This window comes from Podarcis tiliguerta, assembly GCF_965153285.1.
Source record: "Podarcis tiliguerta genome assembly, chromosome: 10".
In the NCBI taxonomy this organism is placed as follows: domain Eukaryota; kingdom Metazoa; phylum Chordata; class Lepidosauria; order Squamata; family Lacertidae; genus Podarcis; species Podarcis tiliguerta.
In genome coordinates this window covers 30,048,161-30,071,045 of record NC_139543.1, presented here as the reverse complement: position 1 = coordinate 30,071,045, position 22,885 = coordinate 30,048,161, and the positions used below count along the sequence as shown (strand labels likewise).

General features: G+C 42.1%; 1 protein-coding gene and 1 long non-coding RNA gene across 18 annotated transcripts in view; one reads left to right on the top strand and one right to left on the bottom strand.

Moving 5' to 3' along the window:
* GRIP1 (glutamate receptor interacting protein 1) overlaps positions 1-22,885 on the top strand; it is a 333,614-nt gene that overhangs the window by 110,913 nt on the left and 199,816 nt on the right. The gene's annotated exons all lie outside the window — the stretch shown is intronic.
* The window catches only part of LOC310658297, a 39,509-nt gene that overhangs the window by 3,339 nt on the left and 13,285 nt on the right, over positions 1-22,885 (bottom strand). The window contains exons 4-5 of one of the 3 annotated variants that reach the window (XR_014502195.1): positions 9,938-10,031; positions 8,131-8,618 (exon numbers count right to left, since the gene is read on the bottom strand). This is a non-coding gene — a long non-coding RNA (uncharacterized lncRNA). Of the gene's footprint in view, positions 1-8,130; positions 8,619-9,937; positions 10,032-11,910; positions 11,964-22,885 lie in introns of those variants that run through there. The other 2 variants (XR_014502194.1, XR_014502196.1) reach the window with 2 other exon arrangements.

The window sequence follows — 22,885 nt, the reverse complement described above, 5'->3', positions numbered from 1 at the left end:
AAGTACAGCCATGTATATCTGAGTGTGAAGTGTTAGGGCTTCATTAGAAGTAAACCCAGGAAGACACAGCAGCACAGAAACAATAACTAGTAGAATGAATTGTCTTAGGCAAAAAGTGGCCATACATGTTTAATACCTCCGGGCACGACTGCATATTGCGCCATGCAAGCATATAATTTGATATTGGATCCATGATATAGCATCTGAAGAATCTAAGTTTAAATTATTCAAAGTATCTAACTTAAAGATGGCATTTCTAAACTAAAGATGGAAAATATTTTGAAGCGCTTGCAGTCATGAAGAAACTTGGAGAAGACATTTGCTGCTGCTGTTCCCACTCTAGTTAGCAGTAGGCTGAAGAGGAAGATGTGTTCGCAGCCCCTTTAACCTTGCTTTATGTCAAATTTACAGTAGCTGGGAGGAAGGAGGGGTACACTTCTCCTTTCATTTGGAGCTCTAGAACAGGAACATGTGGCCCTCCTTATGTTGTTGGACTACAACTCCCAGAACCATTGCCCGTTGGCCATGTTGGCTGTTGAAGTCCAGCAATAACTGGACAGCCACAGGTACCCTAGAATACTCCACAGTGGGCCAAATGAATAATAAATATATTACAGATAAGCTGCTTATTTTTCAGAACCCATAACCACAGACATTGCAGCAGTGTCTTCGTAGGGATTTCATGATTGTGCCAGCATAATTTTCAGTATATGCAATAACAGTACTGTACTAACTTCTGGATAGTTACTGCTGCTGTCTTAGCAAATGTATTGTGGTGTTCTCCAATAGATATAAGGGAACACTGCAAGGAGAAAAATTTTAACACCTGAAATTACTATTAGTAGCTTTAAAATCAAACTGCGAGAGGCAGAGCCTGGCGTGCTCTGGTCCATGGAGTCACGAAGAGTCGGACAGTAAGAGCTGTTCGACAGTGGAATTTGCTGCCAAGGAGTGTGGTGGAGTCTCCTTCTTTGGAGGTCTTTAAGCAGAGGCTTGACAACCATATGTCAGGAGTGCTCTGATGGTGTTTCCTGCTTGGCAGGGGGTTGGACTTGATGACCCTTGTGGTCTCTTCCAACTCTATGATTCTATGATTCTATGATTCTATGACTAAACGACTAAACAACAACAAAAGCTTTAAAATGCTAAGTTTGCAAAGGCACCCGTAACCGAGTTACATACTATTGATTCCTGTGCTCTGTGCAGATGCCATTTTATGACACTTTAAACCCTCACACACTTGGCTTCTGCAAGTTTAGCAGTGACACCCACATGTGATAATCACTTCTCCCAAACTGTTCCTCAGTCCAGCTGTTGAAAAGCCTTTCCGCAGAAAGACTCAAAAATCTTGTGTGGCAGGAGATAAAAATGTGAATTATTTTATTAATAGTTTTGACAAAAATGAGCATTTGGGATGAGCAATTCATTTGAAAAAGACTGAATGAATATATAGATATATATAAGAGGCTGAGCAGGCTAGGTTAGTTACTATTTCTTCTTTTAATCTGTTGTCAAATTTGTATCCCATCCTTCCTCCAAGCCGGTTGCCCCATCTTAACCTTGCAACAATCCCATTGGAGAATAAGTCAAGCAAGGATGGGAATCAAGGTTTCCATAGCTGATAAGCCCAGCAGTGTTGTTTGTATTTTCAGTGAGAAAGGAACAGTTGGCTGAACCTGACACTTATTGATTGAGTAGCTGTAGATAATCATAGACTCAAAAAGTGGAATATATTTGCAAGCTATTTATTTTAGTTCCCTGCTGTAATGCAATTCAGAATCCTGTGCAACTGGGAATCAATGCTATCCAGCTTTGAATTATGGGAATCTAACAGGTAGGGCCATTTAATTCTGTTGGCACTCAAGATCCCAAAATGACTACCTCTGCAGAATGAAACAGGTAAGCAGAATCAGGGGAAGAGCAGGTAGGTGGCTGCCAGCAGGTATACCTGTTACCTCTTACTTACTAATACAGGGATTGAAAACTATTTCCTATAAGGGGCCATTATAGGCCACTGTTGGGGGGGGGGGTCATTCTGTGGCGTCAGCCAATGTTGCGGGGGGTGGGGTAGGCAGAGCAAATGTATGTGGAGTTTGTAGCATTGCAGGATTAAGTAGTTTTCTCTCTATCTCTTGTGCTCTGTTCTTGCCTCTGTGCTACCTCATCTATCTGGGCTGCATGAAATTAAGACAAGGGTTGCAGGTTCCCCACCCCACAAAAGAGAAAAGAGGGCAACCTGCCCAGCCATGTTATGCTTTGATGGCCTCCCTGTCTGAAATTAGCATTTGTTCAAGAAAACCTATAGTCTTATTGCTGTGATCCTGAGTATGGTGCTGGAGGAGATTCTTGAGAGTCCCATGGACTGCAAGAAGATCAGACCTCTCCATTCTGAAGGAAATCAGCCCTGAGTGCTCACTGGAAGGACAGATCCTGAAGCTGAGGCCCCAATACTTTGGCCACCTCATGAGAAGACTCCCTGGAAAAGACCCTGATGCTGGGAAAGATGGAGGGCACAGGGAGAAGGGGACGACAGAGGACGAGATGGTTGGACAGTGTTCTCGAAGCTACCAGCATGAGTTTGAGCAAACTGCGGGAGGCAGTGGAAGACAGGAGTCTAAACGACTAAACAACAACTACATTTGGCTAGCTGCCCATGCACCTGCACTGGTGCCTGCCCTCATCTTTCCTCTATCCCCTACCCCACAGCCCAGTCTTCTGAGCAGCATTGGGCAGCTGAGTTACAGCTGCCATTCAAATTCCCCTGACATAACCTTGCTCTGCAACATTGAAGTACATTTAAATAGCAGCTAAACTCACCTGTTTGGAGTGCTGGCTGCTCGCCACTGCTGGGTAAACTCACCAGTTTCCAGTAATAAAGGCATAAGGGCAAAAAAGTGTGGTGACTCATCAAGAGCAGCTAACCCCATCTTAAAACCCCTGAGCTTGAGCCCACTTTCCCCTTTTGCCTGGTATCAGCATACCGTGGCTTGACCCCACTGCTGCAGTCCACAGGGGAGAGAGAGGGAGAGAGAGTCACATTTTTTCAAGCAATTTCTTATAGAAGTGTCCAGGCAGGTCACCAAGAGACACTATTGCTCTAAATGACTTTTGTTCCTTGAAACTGGCCAATCGGGACCCAATTATTTCCTTCAATTTTCAAAGAATGATTTGTTCAGAACCAACTCCCACAACGAATCTACTGCAAGCACTTCAAAACACACACACACATACACCAGTTTTATGCTGATTGGTGTACTTGCACCAATCAGAATTCATTCAGGCAGGATTCTTTCAACCGATCACATACCCTCTGCAGTCTGTTCTGAGAGAAGCATAGCACTTCAGAGGCCGGGAGGGAAGCAGTAGGCAGGCTGGCAGGCGGTGTTGCTGTGGTTTCAGGCAGGGGCAGGGAACCATGACAAGATAGAAAAGGACTTCCTTTTCTGCAGTGCAGAGCAAAAAAGCTCACTCCACATCCCATAACCTCTCTATGTCTATATCTTCCCAACCCTTTATCTTGCTCCCCCGCCCCCACAGCTTCCACTCAGACCTTATTGTTTTTTGATCTCCCAGACCCTAGACTTCTTCTTTTCCTTCAGTGTTATTCATCTCTTCTGGTCCTTGCTGTATTTCTTTCTCCTCCATCCTTTAACCCCTGTGTTTCTTCAACCTCCCAAGCCCACAGTCTTGTGCCGGTGTCAAATTTGTGTTGCCTATTGTGACCTCTGGCTCTGCCTACTCCTAGTTTCACCTTCCCTTAGCTGCCCACCAGACCCAGGCGGCATCTGCAGCCACAGGATGGAGAAGGGGGCTCACCTGAGAGCATTTTGCCCACTCAGCCCACTCCGATTTGGAACTGGCCCTGGCAAGTTACTCTCCTGCATGAACTCGTATATGATCACAGTGCATTAGCTTAAATTTAAAAGCAGTGTCTTAGATACTGAACACTATAATTGAGAAAACAAAGCAGACTGTGGGAGGGACACGGCACCATGCCAGCAACAGCTATCCTGGTTTTCTGAAACGCATTCCTGAGCATGCCAGTCTTCTGAACTGCTATGTAGAAGTTGCATTGATGGTAGTGTGATGTTGGGAGCCCAAGTGTTTTATAGAGCTTACAAAACACTATCTATTAATAGTTAAAAGGCTGAATAGGCTTCTATACATGCCACTGTATATGATGTGTCAAGGGTTTTAAGAACTAGAAATGTGTCATCTTTTGAACATTTTCAGTAGAGAAGCTTCTTTCTGAAGGATGATGACATTAAAGTAGCTGAGTTTGGCAAATGAAAGCTTAGAGGTATATTTCTGGTATATCATTATTATACTGTCTGAACAGGACCCAAACTTGGATTATTTCTTCACTATTTAGGCAGGGTTTCAGTAGTCCACAAGAACAGAGCTCCTGGGATATTGCAACATTCTTCAGAATGTTAAGAGAAGGAATTATCCAGAAAACTGGAGAAAAATATCATCACTGCCACTCCCTAGTACTTTCCTTTTACTGTTTCCTGCTTTCTGTAGGATAGACATGAAGCAGCCAGTTGTGAACCATCTAGGGTAGTGGGAAGGCTGACCATTAGGTCCAGTCGTGACCAACTCTGGGGTTGTGGTGCTCATCTTGCTTTACTGGCCGAGGGAGCCGGCGTACAGCTTCTGGGTCATGCGGCCAGCATGACTAAGCCGCTTCTGACGAACCAGAGCAGCGCACTGAAACGCCGTTTACCTTCCCGCCAGAGCGGTTCCTATTTATCTATTTGCACTCTGACGTGCTTTCAAACTGCTAAGTTGGCAGGAGCAGGGACCGAGCAACAGGAGCTAACCCCGTTGCAGGGATTCGAACCGCCGACTTTCTGATCAGCAAGTCCTAGGCTCTGTGGTTTAACCCACAGCGCCACCCACAATCCAGAGTAAATAATATGGTTCTCTCCAAATGTTGATGGACTCCAGCTCCCGTCAAGCCCATCCCACATGGCCAACGATCAGAGATAATGGGAGATGTAGTCCAGCAACACCTGGAGAGCACAACATTGCCTACCTCTAGAAGAGCTATTGGGTTTCTTACTATTAATTCTAATCTTGCATTTATGTTACTATATATTAGGTGTGGTTGTATAATTTCATCTTCTTCACCTTAATCCTGTTGGTTTGAAATGTTTTGTTACATTTTTAAAAAAAATTATGATGGTGTATTTTGATATTTATTTGATATCTAGGCTGTCCACCACGAAATAAATATAAATATAAATAAACTAGACATTGGCTAGTACTGCTGAAGCTCTGTTAACCTAGGATATCTCCTGGTATAACTTCACTTTACCTATCCTGCTCTTTTCTTGTCTGTTGAATATCTGGATTGATCAATGAATGTTGGAACTGCATTAAATGTGAACAGGATAGCCCCTGACGCTGTGGCTCTTCATTTGTACAGCACTTCAATGTGGACAGTGCCTCATTGTTTTCTGACAACAATCTTACGGGGTTAACTAGTAGTATTCTCTTTCCTTTTATTGATGGGGAGTGCATAATTAATGGTGAATCTGCAAAGATCAATACATGCCTTTTTGTTGTGAGTTACTTGTGTTTAAAAGTACAAGACACTGCACCAAATCTCCAGGTTGGCTTTTCCACCAGGCAGAGTGAGGCAGCCATCTCAGGTAGCAGATTTTGGGTGTCGTGAAAGGGCAGCAAGTAGTTAGTTATCCGTTTATAATCATTGTAGTTTTCCTGTGCGGTTGGGGAAGAGGTGCTTGTAGGACTTTCTGCCTCAGATGTCAGAATAAGTTAGCTGGCCTTGGGTATTATGGATCTTGACTTGTGGGAGGGTGCACCATTTGCAGTTCTTCCTTGGGCAGAAAAATGACTTGACCTAGTCCTGCCAGATTTATTTTTAAACACACATCCTCTCCATAATGAAACATGGTGCTTCTCATGCCCTCCACTACTATTGCAAATGGCCTCTAATGCTGCTTTCGTACGACCTGTTTCAGCATGAACTTCCTCACAGATGGAAAGATGGGGTGCCTGGTGCTGCCTGGACCATGCAGAGATTGACGTTACCAGGATGTATCTGCACATATTTGGTTATGCATGTCTTTATCAGGTCATCATGTTTGCTTCTGGCATTCCTCAGTAGGATCTGAGGTTAAAAAGGTAAAGGGACCCCTGACCGTTAGGTCCAGTCGTGGCCAACTCTGGGGTTGTGGCGCTCCTCTCCCTTTATTGACCAAGGGAGCCGGCGTACAGCTTCCGGGTCATGTGGCCAGCATGACTAAGTCACTTCTGGCGAACCAGAGCAGTGCACAGAAACGCTGTTTACCTTCTCGCCGGAGTGGTACCTATTTATCTACTTGCACTTTGAAAGTGCTAGTTGTGTGATAGTTACCTGAGGAAACTATTCATGGAGTTGTAGGGGCCAAAACTAAGCCTACAGGAGAGGGTCACAGTGAGATGAAGGTACGTCAGCAGTCATTGGTATAAATGCCAGTAGATCAGACAGGGCCTGGGCTGACGGGTGAAGTAGAAGCCATTCACATCCACAGGCAGAATGTGCATCACTCTAACTTTCAGGTCCCAAAACAGTTGTTGGGGGTGGCTGAAAGGAGCACAATTTACATGGGGCAGATGGTTGTGGGCTTAAAGGAGCATGAATTTCTCAGGAAGGCAGCAAAAGGAATTGGTGGAGGGGCGCAGCTTCAGCACCTGTGTGACTGCATTGAAGGCTTCCCAGGGCCACATGCAGCCCAGAGGGTCTAGTATTTTATGTGTGGATATAATGGGACAAAGGGAAAGGTCTCAGTCTAAGATTATGACTTAGGCTGAAATTCTAGCCCCCACTCCTTACAGTAGAGTGGTGGAGCTCCTATTGCATTGGCATCATGGCTGCTCAAGGTAGCTGTTGTGGAAGGTGTGGGGCTGGGCCATCAAACTTTATCATTGAACTAGGTCCAGGCTGGCACAGAATATGGGTCCAGATTGGGGATGCTGATGGCATTACCTAATGGCAGTGAGACTGGCTCAGGACACAGCAGATCACAAACCATCTCACCTTTTGGGGCTTTCCGCCAGGCTCTGCTGGCAGGGATATTGCTAGTGGGCTTCCACTCACCACAACTTTCAGCAGAGCTTAGAGGAGGCAGACCTTTTATCAACCCACACATCCCTGCCCAGAAGGGTTTTTGTATTGCTCTGCAAATTAAGGTCATATTCATTCTCTCTCTCTCTCTCTCTCTCTCTCTCTCTCTCTCTCACACACACACACACACACACAGAATAAAGACATAAACCCTAGTTTATCTAGTTTACATTTGATGCTAGGCTACATTGGTACTATGTACACACAAGTCAGTCGGAATTATTTCTCAAAAACAGCAGACAAAGATCACAGGTGTAAGTAAAGTAGCACAGTGGCATCTAAGCCATATTGCGCCACACACCAGATGACAGTTCAAGCAGCTGTCTCTTCACTTCCATTCAGGTCATGCGTAAAATTGTCTTCCTGTAGCAGCCAGCCTCTTCAGTTCCCAAGGTCTTAAAAAGGCGGAGGACAACCAGCCTATTGTCTTTATGAATGTGAAGAAAGCAAATTAATATCTTCAGTCAGAGAACACAGGGATGAAAACGTGCCTCTGGACCATACTACTTGAGACTGGAGCTTTCGTGATTGAATGCTCCTCCATACAAACCTTTCTCCTGCACACAGGGAGAAGAGTTGATGGGAAATATTTACTGGAATGCCACTGACTCACATGAGTCCATGCCTGTGTTCTGAACTGCTACAGCCCCGAACTATGCCTTCCCCAGCTGCTTAGGAGATCTAGGCTTCTGGTGTGCCCTTATTACAAACTTGTTGAAATACAAGTGGGCAGCCATTTGCAGGTACCCTTTATGCATAGCTGTCAACCGCCCCTTATTTGGCGGGAAACTCCCTTATCCCAGCGCCGTGTCCCGCTGCTGTCCCTTATTGAATGTCCCTTAAATTTCCCGGGCTTCATGCTTGCTCGGCTCGGGAGGGAAGCAGCAGCTCGGGGTTCTCCACTGCAAGAAGGAGCGCGCGCTGGTGCCGTCGTCCTGGCGTGAGGAGTTCCATTGGCCCTTCCCCGCCCAAGGGGGGGGGGAGACTCTCGCCCATGCTACCCACGAGCCCAGAGGCGGCAGCGATGGTGGCAGCTGAGGAGCCGGCCTGAGGGAAGAGGAAAAGGAGGGGATGGGGAGGGACGCAGAGGGTGGCACTTCAGCGGACGCCGCAGCACCGCAACCACCTCATTCTGGATTGACGGCATCTGTCAATCCTACCAATATATGTAACTCTTCACAATAGCAAAATCCCTTATTTGGGCTGCTGATCCCTTATTTTTGAGGCTGCTGGTCCCTTATTTTCAAATCTGTAAGTTGACAGCTATGCCTTTATGAGATTTGTCTAAGTCCTGCTCAATTCTACTTTATTATGCGGTAAACTTCCTTGAGCCCCTACGAGAGGAAGGATAGCATTGAAATATAATAAAATAAAACCTCTTCAGCATTTGCAATGTTTCACTTGTTAATTTCCAATGTGATTGACCTTTAAGACGATGGTGCTTTCAACGGCAAAATAGTTAATGTAGTAGCGAAGTATATTCCTGATGGTGAGAAGGAAACAAGTTACAACAAAATAGGATTAAAAACGTGCGGGGGGGGGGGGGAGACGCGTTAGCTGAGCTGATCAGCATGCATTAGAGAACTAAGCTGAAGGGAGGAGAGTTTTTGAAGGTGTTTAAATGGTCTTTTAAACATCAGCAGAGAGAGCTTGTTCTTAGGATGAAATAGAGTGTTGATGAAGGCCAAAATATATGTACTCACTGCTTTTTCACAACTCAGGATATCACTTAGCAAATGAAGGGAGTAATCTGATACTAATAGAACGAGTTGCTCTCTTTCACAAGCTTTTACATGAGTGGTTCCACGTGACAGAGATTTGCTGTTATAGAATAATAGAACTGGAAGGGACCCAACGGTCATCTAATCCAACCCTCTACAATGCAGGAATTTCAGCTAAAGCATCCATGACAGATGACCATCCAACCTCTGCTTAAAAACCTCCAAGTAAACTAGAGTCCACAACCTCCTGAGGGAGACTGTTCTACTGTCAAATGGCTCTTACTGTCAGAATTTTTTTCTGTATGTCTAGTTGGAATCTCCTTTCCTGCAACTTGAAGCCATAGGTTTGAGTCCAACCTTCCTCTATGCGACAGCCCTTCAGATATTTGAAGATGGATTTTTCCAAGCTAAATATACCCAGCTCCTTCAACCATTCTTCATAAGGCTTGGTTTCTAGACCCCTGATCATCCTCTGCGCATATTCCAGCTTGTCAACATCATTTTAAAATTGTGATGCCCAGAACTGGACACAGTATTCCAGGTGTGGTCTGACTAAGGCAGAATAGAGTGGTACCATGACTTCCCTTGATCTGAACGGTGATATTCGGAAACAATCAGTTTTCCCAAAAGAGTGAGCAAACAGACTGCCTCGCCTCTTCTGTAATAACAATTTCAGTGTTTGTTTTCCACTGCATCAACTTCTTTCCAATATTCATGTAGGACACACTTTCAGTATGGCCTTGAAACAGCCAACTTCATCTGGATTCAACCCTTTCTAAGTAAACTTAGGCATGAGGATTGGTCAGCTTCTTCCACCCTCAGCTGCCCTTGCTAGCACCTCTCCCTTCTGTCCTTGGTCAGCACTGTTGCCTCTTAATCCATAAACAATTATTGCAGTTCACTAACCTATGCTTGTATTTAGATGAGGACCAATTGGCTGTGCTTTCAACTCCAGTTAAGATCCCTTGATTATTTTGCCTCCTGATAACGTACATCTTTCCTCATTCCTTTGCCCACTATATTTCTTGAGCTACAAAGGCATATTTATCAAGATTCTGCTGGAAAATGGGAAGTTTTTCACCTGTTTCTGCTGCAACTTGCAACAAGGGGCTGGCATTGGTGGTTCTTTACGGTCATCTTTCAGTAATGTTGCTGGCCTTCATTTAGAGTGGTATCTGTATGTATCAAGGGAAAAAAACACATGTTTGATACAGAAAATTTCAGGTCTGAAAGTTCTATACATGAATGTCCTTGGATTTCATAGGCTGACTAGATTGAAAACTAATTTTGAACACTGACAGGTTTGCTCAAGTCCTTCATCCTTAAAAAGATATAACTATAACTCTAATGACATCTAAATGAAGAAAGGTGAGATACTTGGACCATGCTCTCTCAATTTATATAAATTCTTATTAGATTTGCAGAGTCTTTCCAACAGAGCACAGAGAAGAATCAATCCATGCATTACTTGAGTGGTAGGATTTCATTCTCATGAGCAATCTCTTTTTAATCACTGGTTTCATTCTAAGGCTAGTCATGGCATAAAAGATTTTCTTAAGGAGTACTTACTCATCATAATGGATGTCTTATATATCGGCTCTTGAAAACTGAACTTTTCCCTGCTTGTCTTCTTCTTTTTAGATATACTTTATTATTCCAAAAGATACTTATTTTAAAATCAGCTCGGTGCAAATTAAGATATATTTCAGCAGGGTTTAAAAAGTCATTTCACAATAATGACTAAGGACGTGATCCAGTTCTAGCCTGCATCAGTGAGTGCACACCGCTCTCTGCACATGGGAATGGGAAGATTTGGTAGAGAACTGGCTTGCGATATAAATAGATCAGATTTAAATTTTTTTAAAAAACACCTCACAGAGCTACAATTACCCACATCCTTACAGTTCCCAATATTTTTTGGAGGGAAGCAAATGTGCTTTTACACGTATAGAGCAAACCCCAAAGCAGTATATTCTTTTAAGGTGTGTGTGTGTATTCAAATGACTTTCCCCCTTGCTTACCCTAGAGCAATGAATGAATGAATTAAAAAAAAAGGGAAGACTATATTTTTCCTTGTTAGTTGGCTTCCCTTTGCATTTACTGGTCCCCTCCAAGTTAATAATCACAGACACAGCCTGTGTTTCACAGCCTGCTGCTTAAGAAACCATGTATATGCTAGCCTCTAGGCTACCCATCAGAAAGAAAAAAGCTTTCAATAACCACTTTAAAAGCAGGTGAAGACTGCCTTAGTACAGCAGCATGGGGAGGCATTCTGTAGTGTACAAAAATGCTGTTTTCTGTCCCTTTCCTGCATCAGATTGCTTATCTTCACAGTATGCCTTAGTCCTGCCTGCTGCTTACCATTTCTTGTAAAGCATGAAATAAAGAAGCCTGAACAAACTCAAAATATATATGCTTCCAAAATGTTGACTTTACATGATCATGCTTCAGCCAATCGGCAGTAAATGTAACACAATATCTCTGTTGTCTCTGTTCTGGAGGTAGGGGAAAGGAGTCCAGTAACCTGACCGTGCTTCTCTTTTATTATGTACCCCCCATAGTTTCTAAAGACTGTGTCTTAAAAAATGAGACAAGATAATTTTTGTGAAACAGACAACATAATTTTTGTCTTGCCTAGAAAGCTTTCTGTTCTCTTTCCACAGATCCCCCCCAAGCCTACATGTTTGCCAAATTGCATGCTGATTTTAGGCAAACAAACCATGTCAACTGTGCACATTTGCATCTGACATTTACTATTGTGTTCAAAGTAACTGTAGAATCATGTGCAGTTTTGTTTCATTGTAATGACACGTTGGGCGCACACTCGTCGTGACAAAAGAGAGATTATAATTGGGTCGTTTCACTTTATTAAAAGGGTTATTCCACCCTATTTCCCAATGACCATCTTGTCCTCACCAAGATCACCCTGATAAACTTAAAATGCATTTGAAAATGATGCTTGGTCATGTCTGCCCTACCCCTTTTTGCTACATTTGGTTGCTTGTTGTTGTTGTTCCATTCATCAAACACTGTTGTGGTTTTGGTTTGCCTGCCCCATTCATCAAACACTGGTGGGGTCTTGGTTAGTTCTAGATCAACGTGATTGCCTGGAGTACATAAAAGAGTATGTTTAGCTCATTGGCAACTTACTCCCCACTGTCAGCCGCTGAGTCCTAGCTCTGTAGCTCATCTTTAAAGGCTGCCTTTCCTATGTTAAGGTGATATCTGTTGTGGTGATAAGGTATTAGGCATGGATTGTGGAATACACACATTCTAGTTAAACTAAGAAGCTTGTACGTATGGTGGTTCTGAGTTACTATGCCTGAGCCTGATCTGCACCATATGGTGGTTTTGTGGCCAGTACCTTTCCGTGTTGGTGTTGACCTTTAAAGCCCTAAATGGCCTCAGCCCAGTATACCTGAAGGAACGTCTCCACCCCCATCGTTCTGCCCGGATGCTGAGGTCCAGCGCTGAGGGCCTTCTGGCGGTTCCCTCATTGCGATAAGCAAAGCTACAGGGAACCAGGCAGAGGGCCTTCTTGGTAGTGGCGCCTGCCCTGTGGAACGCCCTCCCATCAGATGTCAAAGAGATAAACAACTACCTGACATTCAGAAGACATCTTAAGGCAGCCCTGTTCAGGGAAGTTTTTAATGTATGACATATTAGTGTATTTTTGGTATTTGTGAAAGCTGCCCAGAGTGGCTGGGGAAACCCAGCCAGATGGGCGGGGTACAAATAATATATTATTATTATTATTATTATTATTGGATGTTGAATTACAACATCTTGGCGACCTGTTGAGCTGTTGTAGGTAATTCCAGCTTCCCTCCCTCAAATCCTTACAGGTCCTGCTTACGGTTTTCTCATAGGCATCTGGGTGGCTACTGTGGGACCAAGCTGTTTGACTAGACTGGCCTTTCTTTTTAGCCAGCATAACTCCTCTTGCATTGTTTGCAAAGGTGTAACACCCAGCAGAGCCTCCATAATGATTCTCTAGTGATGGGACATTATTAGAACATCCCGCCCACATCACCTTTAGTAAAGTTCCTGAGGCTTTACTCCCCCTGGTAGACTTTGGGATAAAATGGCCAAGGACTCCCATGACAAACTTTGTGTTGCACAGATAATAGCCTTCCTCTTTCTGCGTGTGTTCAGAAATTTTGTCACATTTTAATGTATGCTGGAGGATATTAGTTGCATTTAGTTAGATGAATGGTTCACATGTAGTTTATGGTTTCTGAGTAGCCAAGGCAACATCCCAAACATACAGATAGGGGAAACTAGGGCTACCGGGGCACAGTCCTCCCACTGAAAATGTCAAGCAGTTTTTAATTTCCTCCTCAAAATCACAATCTCTTTCTTTCTTGTCCCACTTCCTTTATTTACAGAGGCATTCCTGTCAATGTTTTCTGCACCATTCACCCAATCCTAATCCAATGTGGCAAAAAAGGTCCCCCTCCCAATGCATCTCTAAAATGAAAAAAATGATATGACTGATTGGCCTGCTTGAAATTCACCCCTACTAAGAAGACTTTCACTCCATCTATTATTAGGAGGTCCAAAAGATCCAATCCTAATGTGGCAAAAAAGGTCCCCCTCCCAATGCATCTCTAAAATGAAAAAAATGATATGACTGATTGGCCTGCTTGAAATTCACCCCTACTAAGAAGACTTTCACTCCATCTATTATTAGGAGGCCTATCCAGCACATCTACTGTAGCAGATATGGGAGGAGTCAGGACTGCTGCAAAAAACAGCCCCAGATGTAGTAGCACCAGGCTCATTCAGACTTCTGTTTGCCCTGGGAAAACCTGCTTTTTAGCATGAAATCAGAGCAAACGTCAGGGGTTTTCTGTGGATTTAGGTTTGCTCCAATTCAGCACTGAAGAGTGTGTTTTCCTGGGGAAATTGGTGGGGCAAACAGAAAACCACTTGGACCCATGTTTTCTAGGCAGTGTGGAAGTGTGAACAAGCTGCACTCAGAATCATACACTGGTCCTGAACACGCTCAGAGCTGCTTTCCTGAAGGCCAGATAAGCAAAAGGGAGTTTCCCACATTGATGAGCTTTTTCTTTGTTTAGTATTTGTTTTGTGACCTTGAGAGAGAACAGCAGTGATTCTTTCTATAACAAAGATCTGTTTTTAACTTAATTGTTTTGCGCTTTTCTTTTCTTTTTTTAATTGGGGAATCGGGAGGAGAAATAGTAGGTGGCTTTTTTGTGTGATGCAACAAACTCTGTATTGTTATCAGTTTGGTGTGTTAAGCTGGGTACTAGGCCATTCTAATAAATGGATCCAGAAAGTGTTAGAATTTACGGTAAACAAGGTTTCTAATTCTTGGAGTAACCAGGCTAGCCTCTTGGTGAGATGATAGCCTGGGTGATGAGCCATTAAGAGGCTCTCTCAACAGATAAAACCAGAGTTTTTGCGGGGAGGGTAACGATGTGACCTAGAAGGAAAACAGCAAGCTGGAGATAGGTGCCATGTTTGAAATGTTTGAAAGCAATGCTTGATTTCTCTTTGAATCCAAGGATTGCACTCTGCACATGTGTAATGATACAATTTCCAAAGCAAGTTCCATAAAATTCCTATTGTGATGAAAGCAGAAGGTTAAAAATAGCAGCTCTACCACTACATGCAAAAATCTATGGGTGCAGATAAATGGGAATTCTATTGCAATGAAGAAAACGCAAAATGAATTTGAAGAATCAGCAGATTCAAAACACTGGGTGCTCTCTCTCTCTCTCTCTCTCTCTCTCACACACACACACACACAGTTTTAATGCATATTCTTAATGCCCTAATATAATATGTCCTAATAAGAATGTGCATACTTCTGCTAGAATTTCCATTCTGTTAGAAGTCTATTGTGTCGTGAACAGAGTTGACCTGAATATAAACTCTTGAATATGCCTTGTTATATAAACAGCCCAAAACTGTGTCATTCATCTCAATCCATACCTTCTCCCAACAAAAAAGATTTAATCTGTCTTCTTTCCATTAGAAAGTATTTCGGTCTGGGGCATGACCAGAGAACTAATGGAATTATGAGTTTCTAAGTAACTAAAACCAGCTGAAGCTGTAATGCAAGGCTTTTAAATTTTTTATTTAACCTTCATTAAAGTCTGGCTTAAAATGTAGATCATGTACTTCCAGCTAGCAGTTGAAATGAACTAGTCTATATCTATCTATCTATCTATCATCTATCTATCTATCTATCTATCTATCATCTATCTATTGTATCTATCATCTATCTATCATCTATCTATCTATCTATCTATCTATGACTTTATTAAATTATACAAACTTTTAAAAATCAATTTTCTGCAGTTTTCTACAACCAAACCTATGCAATTTTGGACAAATAGAAAATAGGTAAAGATTTGGGTAAAGCAGGATGATTAATCAGCAGAGATTGCTTGGTACTAAGCTTTGCCATTGTTATGACAGGGTACTTGATTATAGGGATGTGTTAGGAGGTGCTGTGCTTTACATGTGGAAATGGGGCACAGTTGTGGTGTAATATGGCTAGCCAACATACATTTATAAACCACTAACCTACATCTGCAACCAGTAATATGTATTAATAGCACTATTGTATTAATACAAGTAATATGTCTTCACCACTTTTAGGTATTTATTCTTCAGGCAAAGAAGGAGAGGCAAAAACTCGCTGCCTTAATCAGAAATGGTCACAGCTGCCAAGGTTCCTTATATGATGAGGGATGGAGTATTCCATTTTTAAATAATATATCACTTTCCTTTCTTTTCCTTACCAATTCATATTTGAAGTAGACAACTTCCATATCACTGCCCGATTACCGTAGGTTTTTGGCCTGACTTTCAGCTTTCAATGCCATGTGTCCTTTTCACAGGTGGCGGGGATTAATTTGAATGCTGTGTTCCTGAAGTCTTATGGTTTCTGGGTGGAATTCTGATATGTCTTGGGAATTTCCCCAAGGCGTCTAGTGCTCCTGCTGACACCCTGGGAGAATTGGGGGGGGGGGGAGAGAGAGAGAGAGAGAGAAAGACAGAGGGCATGGCAGGGAGGAAGAGAAGTTTGAACGCAGGGTGTGGAATACTCAGGGCAATTCCACATCACACTTAAATCTTGATGACTGTGGTCCTGTAAAGGTGCCAGCGATCACTTAACATAAATATATAAGCTCTCTTAATCAGCCTAAAATGCCCAGGGTTCTTTTGATGAAACAGCAGAAGTGGTTTACAACTAAAGGTGGGGGAGAAATTTGGCTTGGTTCACATATCACTGCAAGCCTGCTTGTCACCCTTCCTGAAATAATACTCAAGGAAAACTTTCAAAGTTATTGTTTGAGAGTCTTCTTTGAATTTTATGATGCAAGTCTCCCGATCACCACTACGCGCAATATTCTTGTATTTCACAACACAATAGCAGCAACAGCTCTATCTAGGGGCATCCTGCTCCTGGTAAACATCAACATGCAAGCAGGAAATTGAATTATACTGAGTAGCCCTCCTCCCCATGCCCCACATGTAGAATGGAAATATTTGAAGGGAGGAGGAATTCTTAATGTGTAGGGGTTCCCACCCAGTGTGGAACTCTGATTGCTTACCCTTCCAGATTGTGTGGGAGCCTGCATGTGTGAAGGCTCTCCTCTTCAGACATACGTATTCTTTGGACAGGCACTCAGCATCATTGTGTTTCCCACTCATGTGCTGGCAGAAACACCCAAATAGGGCTCTGTGTACAACTTCTCCTGGTCGGATAGAGACACTTATGATACCCCTCCAACTGTCTTTATGAACAAAAAGAAAATACTACCTTAAGAGCTGTTGACATTTGCTACTCACTCAGGGCAATTTCTGCTTGCCCTAGGTAAAGAAACATGTGGCTAATTGCATAGTTGGCTCACATGTATCAGAATTGTTTTAGAGAAATAAAAATAATGAGTTTAGCGCAACTGGTATAGGAGTTCTGAACAGATCCAGTGGGATTCTAAAATAAAGAACAATAATTTTCCACTGGGTAATAGTGGAATTTCATGTTTGTCGTTAAGGTGCCTGTTATGTACTGAGTTGAATAGGATCCAAACTGCAGCAGTCTGATTGGTCCTAGAACAATGCAGCAGTATGATTGGTTGGCAGGAACCACCCAATCATGCTCCAGATATAAGTGAATCCACAACCTGATTGGCTTACAGTAGAATTCCAGAATTAGCCAATCATGTGCAGCCCATTGCATAAATAATGTATATAAAGCAGATACTTTGAGGGGACTTTCATTCATTCCTCCTCACCACTATGAGCTGAATAAAGAGCATGAAATCACTTTGCGACTCTGAGTATATTTCAGTGCCACTGTTAGATTTAACATTGAAGGAAGGATTGCTTGCTGAAACCTGGAAACTCATGCTCTGTATTTAACAACAGTTAGAAGAAGAAGAAGAAGAGTTTGGATTTGATATCCCGCCTTTCACTCCCTTTTAAGGAGTCTCAAAGCGGCTAACATTCTCCTTTCCCTTCCTCCCCCACAACAAACACTCTGTGAGGTGAGTGGGGCTGAGAGACTGTGACTGGCCCAAGGTCACCCAGCAGCTGCATGTGGAGGAGCGGAGACGCGAACCCGGTTACCCAGATTACGTGACTACCGCTCTTAACCACTACACCACACTGGCTCTCACTGGTGTAGTGGTTAATGAACAGTTAAACCTGTTCATTAATTATTAAGGCAGCTTCCACAAAAGCTAGGATCCTCGGATTTTCTTGTAGTTCCAGGTAGTGTTTTTGATATATTTCATTTTTAAAAATTCTATTCTATTTAGTTTTGGTTAATAAAAATTCTATTTAGTTTTGGTTAATAATGAATTCATTAAACACAAATAAAAATACAATAAAATAACATTAAAGAGTAAAATACATGGAGATAAGCAGAGATAATTGAAGATGTATGACATACATTCCTTCAATTCCAAATGAACTGTACCAGAATCAAAGTAGCTGTGATACATTTCACATTACATTAGTAAATTTCCTCATTGTTTAAACTCTTTTACATGTTACAAGAACAAGAATTCCAAACATTCTTTTACTGAGAGCAAAGCAAAGATAGTTTTGGTTATGGAATGTAGCTATTAAAAAGAACAGAGACAAATGGTAATGTTATAACAATATTAGAAAATATACAGGAAAGATTTTCAACCTTAAGAGATGTTTTTAAAATATGGCATAGAAGAGTCAAAAACATGGCACTTTTTATTATAAAGGACTAATACTTTGACGTCTGAAATACTCAGAATTTTAACAGGGCTGTGAATTCGATAGGATGGATTATGTGTCACAAAAATTATTTCCAGAGACTGAACAAAATAGTGTAAGGTCATTGTTGCAATCCAAAGGACTCATGGGCCATTATGTTTAAATGAGAAACTACTCATTGTACAAACACACTCATTTCTGTTCACAATGACTGACTTTCTAGAATAATAGCTAAATGTATTATTATATTGTTGTTGTTTTAACTACCAAAGGTGCCAGTTCTGCTTCATGAAATCAGTTGGAGTTTTACTGTTGGAATTATCTCAAATAGTGCCTTGCAAGTTTTTGTCATGCTACTAACGGACTTTTGCCTTGCACTTTCAGTTCTGGCATTTAGGTGGTCCTTGAGGGTCTTCCTCTTCACACTTCCCTTTAACTAATGCTCGAAGTAGCTTGTATCTCCACAGCAGATTCTCAAATTAATCTGTAGAGCTGTTCTGGTGTGACTGTTTTTCTGTTGCACCTCATCTGTCCATTTGTATGTCATTTTGTGAGGGCATGGCTCCCAAAAGGGGCTTAAAATACTTTAAACAAAATGAAAAACAAATAACACTATTTGTTTTAAATATCATACAAAAGAAGAGGTAGCTATGAAAAATCCCTATCCTATTCATTCTTCAAAGTCTTTAAAATTGGTCATAGTGTCTGTCTGTTAAAAGGCATGAAGCTTTTGTATTCCTGCTCATGCATGACGACAACAAAATATGGGATTTCTGAGGGATGTTGTCAACTTGTTGATTTGCATCAGGTCACCCCTCTCCAAAAGTATGAAACATTCAAAAAACTGAAACTCTTTACTGAAAAAAGGTCCTGCAGAAAAGGGCAAGAAAATGTTAAGCTGAAGAATAACAAGCAGAACACATAGGCATTTGAATGTAGGACTCAGCTAAATTCAGCTCGCTCTATGTCACAATATCAATGTGATGTGCTACACAGTAATTGTCTGTGACTTTACAATTTTTAAAAATTTGCACTGGGCCCTGTGGGTTTAGCTGACCCAGTTGTTCTTTCCGTAGTATAATCTTTTTGATTCCATGAATATGTGTGTGGCTCATTAAAATGAATTGCATTAAAGTCGTATTTGGGCTATAGCTGAGGTGTGTAATAACTGTGCACTCTGAGCATGGTATCAAAAAAATAATAATGGAGGGCTGAGAAAGCAACCAGATAAGACTTTTTGCTTATTGCTGTGATATGCAGCTTGTGACATTGTAGGGGGCAGAGCTGTCTTTCCCAGTGGTGCATTGCGCCAGGGCGCCGGCCTCTCAGGGGCGCCCCAGCAAGTGGGGGAGCTGCGTAGCTTTGCCAGCGGCCTCCCCTTTCCCTGCTCGCCTGCCAGCTTCGCCCCACCAACCATATATGTGTCGGGTGTGCAGCTTGCCTGCCAAGCCTCGATGGGAACAGAGCGATCCCTGCAGAGGCCTCGGATGGAAGCTGCACCCAAACAACTATAATGTTCTAAACTTGGTGTGTGTTTTTGTGTGTGTCTGTAACTGTTATTCCCGCGTGGGTGCCCTCATACCCTCCACAGCGTTTCCTGTCCCTTCAGGAGCAGCAGTGCGAGCCCCTCGAACCTGCCCTTCACACCCAGGCCATCCCCTTCCCTGCACGCCCGCCAGCTGCGCCCTGCCAGCCATATGGCTTGCAGCTTCCTTCCCAAGCCTCCATGGGAGGAGAGCAATCCCCGCAGAGGCTTGGGAAAAGGTCAACAACTCTGGGAAATGGGGAGGTGGGGGTGCTGGAGGGATCTTTGCACCATGGTGCCGGATATGCTTAAGACGGCCCTGGTAGGGGGTCTGTTTGCAGTCTACTTTTTACGTGCCATCATTTTTAATTTTTCTACTGTTCAAGATTGCATTCCAGCAAATAAATACCTGCACTGGGTGATGCTTCGCTTTTATTGTTTATATCGTGTATCATATAGCATGTCTTAAAGATGTGTGAGTTGTTGGCATCACTGAAGTTTTATTTTATCATACCTTAGTTATGTTGAACTCAGTCAAGTAGATGATAGCCCACTGACATGGAAAGGCACAAACACTTTTTGAAATATGGCAACCCTAACCTGGGGCAGCTGGGAATGCCTTGACTTAAAGTTGGGGGAGTAGTTCGATTTACAGAAAAGCTGTGCAGAATGTGAAATTCAAACTAAGATTTGCAAATTCAGCACTTTATTCACAGGCTATATAACCTGTGACTAGTTTCTTAATTGTCTCTCCAGATGCAGTGAAAACCTTATTGTTAAAATACATACATCTTGCCTAATGAAAGAATCTAGGTTATTTCAGAGGGTAGCACTAATGATAAATCTTGCCTTACACTATATTGAAATGTTCTTCTCAGACTGCAGGGAATATTTTATTCTGTTTCATTAGTAGCTAGTATTGCACCTGTTGGAAGTTGTTTCTCATCTGTAAAGTTTATACCACAATATAGTGTTTTTCTTTAATATAAAACTATCCTGCTGGAATTTACCTACCACAAGATTTCCAAAAGTGCATTTTCTCAGGTCCCAAAGGAAGGGAGTAAGGTTTGAGGATGTTTAAGCCTCCTACTTAATCACAAACCTGGCAGAAAATATGTAGGAAGGAATTGTAAAATTGAAAATGGGAGTTAGGAGACACCGACATCTATTCTATTAAAAATGCATGGAAGCAGATATCTCCACAATACAAAAGTGGTGGAACAAGCTACACACCACCTAGGCATTGTAATGTATATTTAAAATACACACTTATATATTTAGGTATTATTGTATTGCCTTTACAGGCAAAACGCCCTCTCAGGTTGGTTCACAAGTAGCATAATGTATTGCATTTATATCCTTTAGTGGCCATTGAACTCATTTCACGGTAAGTGGACACTGAGGCAAAACAATAGTTGATTTGTCCAAGATCAGGTCACATGTTATTACTATATTATGTGAATACATGGCAGATAAAATAAGGGTGGAGTTTAATAAATGTGCATCTGATCAAATGAACAATTATTTTCGCTTCAATACCAAGAAAGAGGTAGGGACAAAGTTTTGGCCATAGGGCCAGATCAAATAGTGACCAACCCTCTCTGCAGGCCGCATTTGACAGATGGGCAGGGCTTCACTGAGAACTTAGGCCCCATTTGCATTAGAAATTAAAAGCAGATTCATGCAACAGAGCTACAATTCCCAGATTTCCCTGGGGAAACGTATTGACTATTAAAGTACTCTGAGAATTGGCTCTGTGAGGGCAATAGGGGTCTCCTAACAACTATAACAAACCACAGAGCCTAGGACTTGCCAATCAGAAGGTCGGTGGTTCGAATCCCCACGACGGGGTGAGCTCCCGTTGCCCGCTCCCTGCTCCTGCCAACCTAGTAGTTCGAAAGCACGTCAAAGTGCAAGTAGATAAATAGGTACCGCTCCAGCAGGAAGGTAAACGGCGTTTACGTGCGCTGCTCTGGTTCGCCGGAAGCAACTTAGTCATGCTGGCCACATGACCCGGAAGCTGTACGTTGGCTCCCTTGGCCAATAAAGCGAGATGAGCGCCACAACCCCAGAGTCAGTCATGCCTGGACCTAATGGTCAGGGGTCCCTTTACCTTTTCAACAACTCTTAACAGACTACAGTCCCCTGGATTCTATATGGCAAGCAATTACTGTTTAAAGTAGTATGATACTGTTGCAGATGTATAGTCAGGGCTTTTTTCTGGGAAACTCACAGAAACTCAGTTCCGGCACCTCTCAGGTGGGCACCATTGTCATTCTAAGACAATGAGTGAGTTCATGGTGAGTTCCAGCTCCTCTTTTTCTCGAATAATAGCACTGCAGGTCAGGTTTAGTGGGTTGGATCCAGAATATCAGTCTGTAAACAGAAGGGCTCCTTACATTTTTGGAAGTGCCTCAAATTCAGCAGAGTCCTCAGACCACCTTGTGTTACTGTAAATTTGAGAATATGTCCTTTCCCCCGCCCCCAACCACATAAATGCAGAAAATATAAATTAACTTTAAAGTAACTCAGAGTCAGATTACTGCGTTGTTAATCAGATTACAGAAAAAATAACATGAGATGGATCTAGGAGCATTCTGAGAATTCTGGTATGAACTAACTATGTTGAGTTTTGGTGAATAACTGAATGATAATTACAACATAATTCTAAATGGTTTTTTTTATTTAAAAAACCACTGTTATCTAGCTCAGTTAGATTTTATTATTATTTCATGCTTTCTTTGCCAGGAAAATAAAGCATTTGCTTATAAAGCAGTATACACAGAAATGTTTTAAATAAATCTGTGTTTCGTATATACTATTTTGCTGTATTTTCAGTTTGCTTTCAAGTGGGACTTGAAAAGGAAAGTAATAGTTTATTATTTCTGCATTTTATTTCAATTCATGATTCCAACCTTGTTCATTAAAGCTGAAGTGAAAATCTGTGTTTGAAGGACCTTTGTTGACAGAGAAACTGGCCTCCAGCACAAAATTCAATAAACATTGATTACCCAGTCTAATGCAGTTTATTGTTGATTTCTTTTCTTTCAAAAAGTAATTTACTCTTGCCAATACATTTTTATGCATGAGGCCATCATCTAGAAATTAATTAACATTTTAGAGTGCAGTAACCTAATATGAATGTCAAGTGAAACATCATTTTCTTTGACCAAAACATGGTGGTGAGTTAGCATATGAAGGAAAGTGATCTCTTTTTATAATAAAGTGCTATCATAGCATTTTCAGAATTTCAAAGAGTAAAGTTGACAT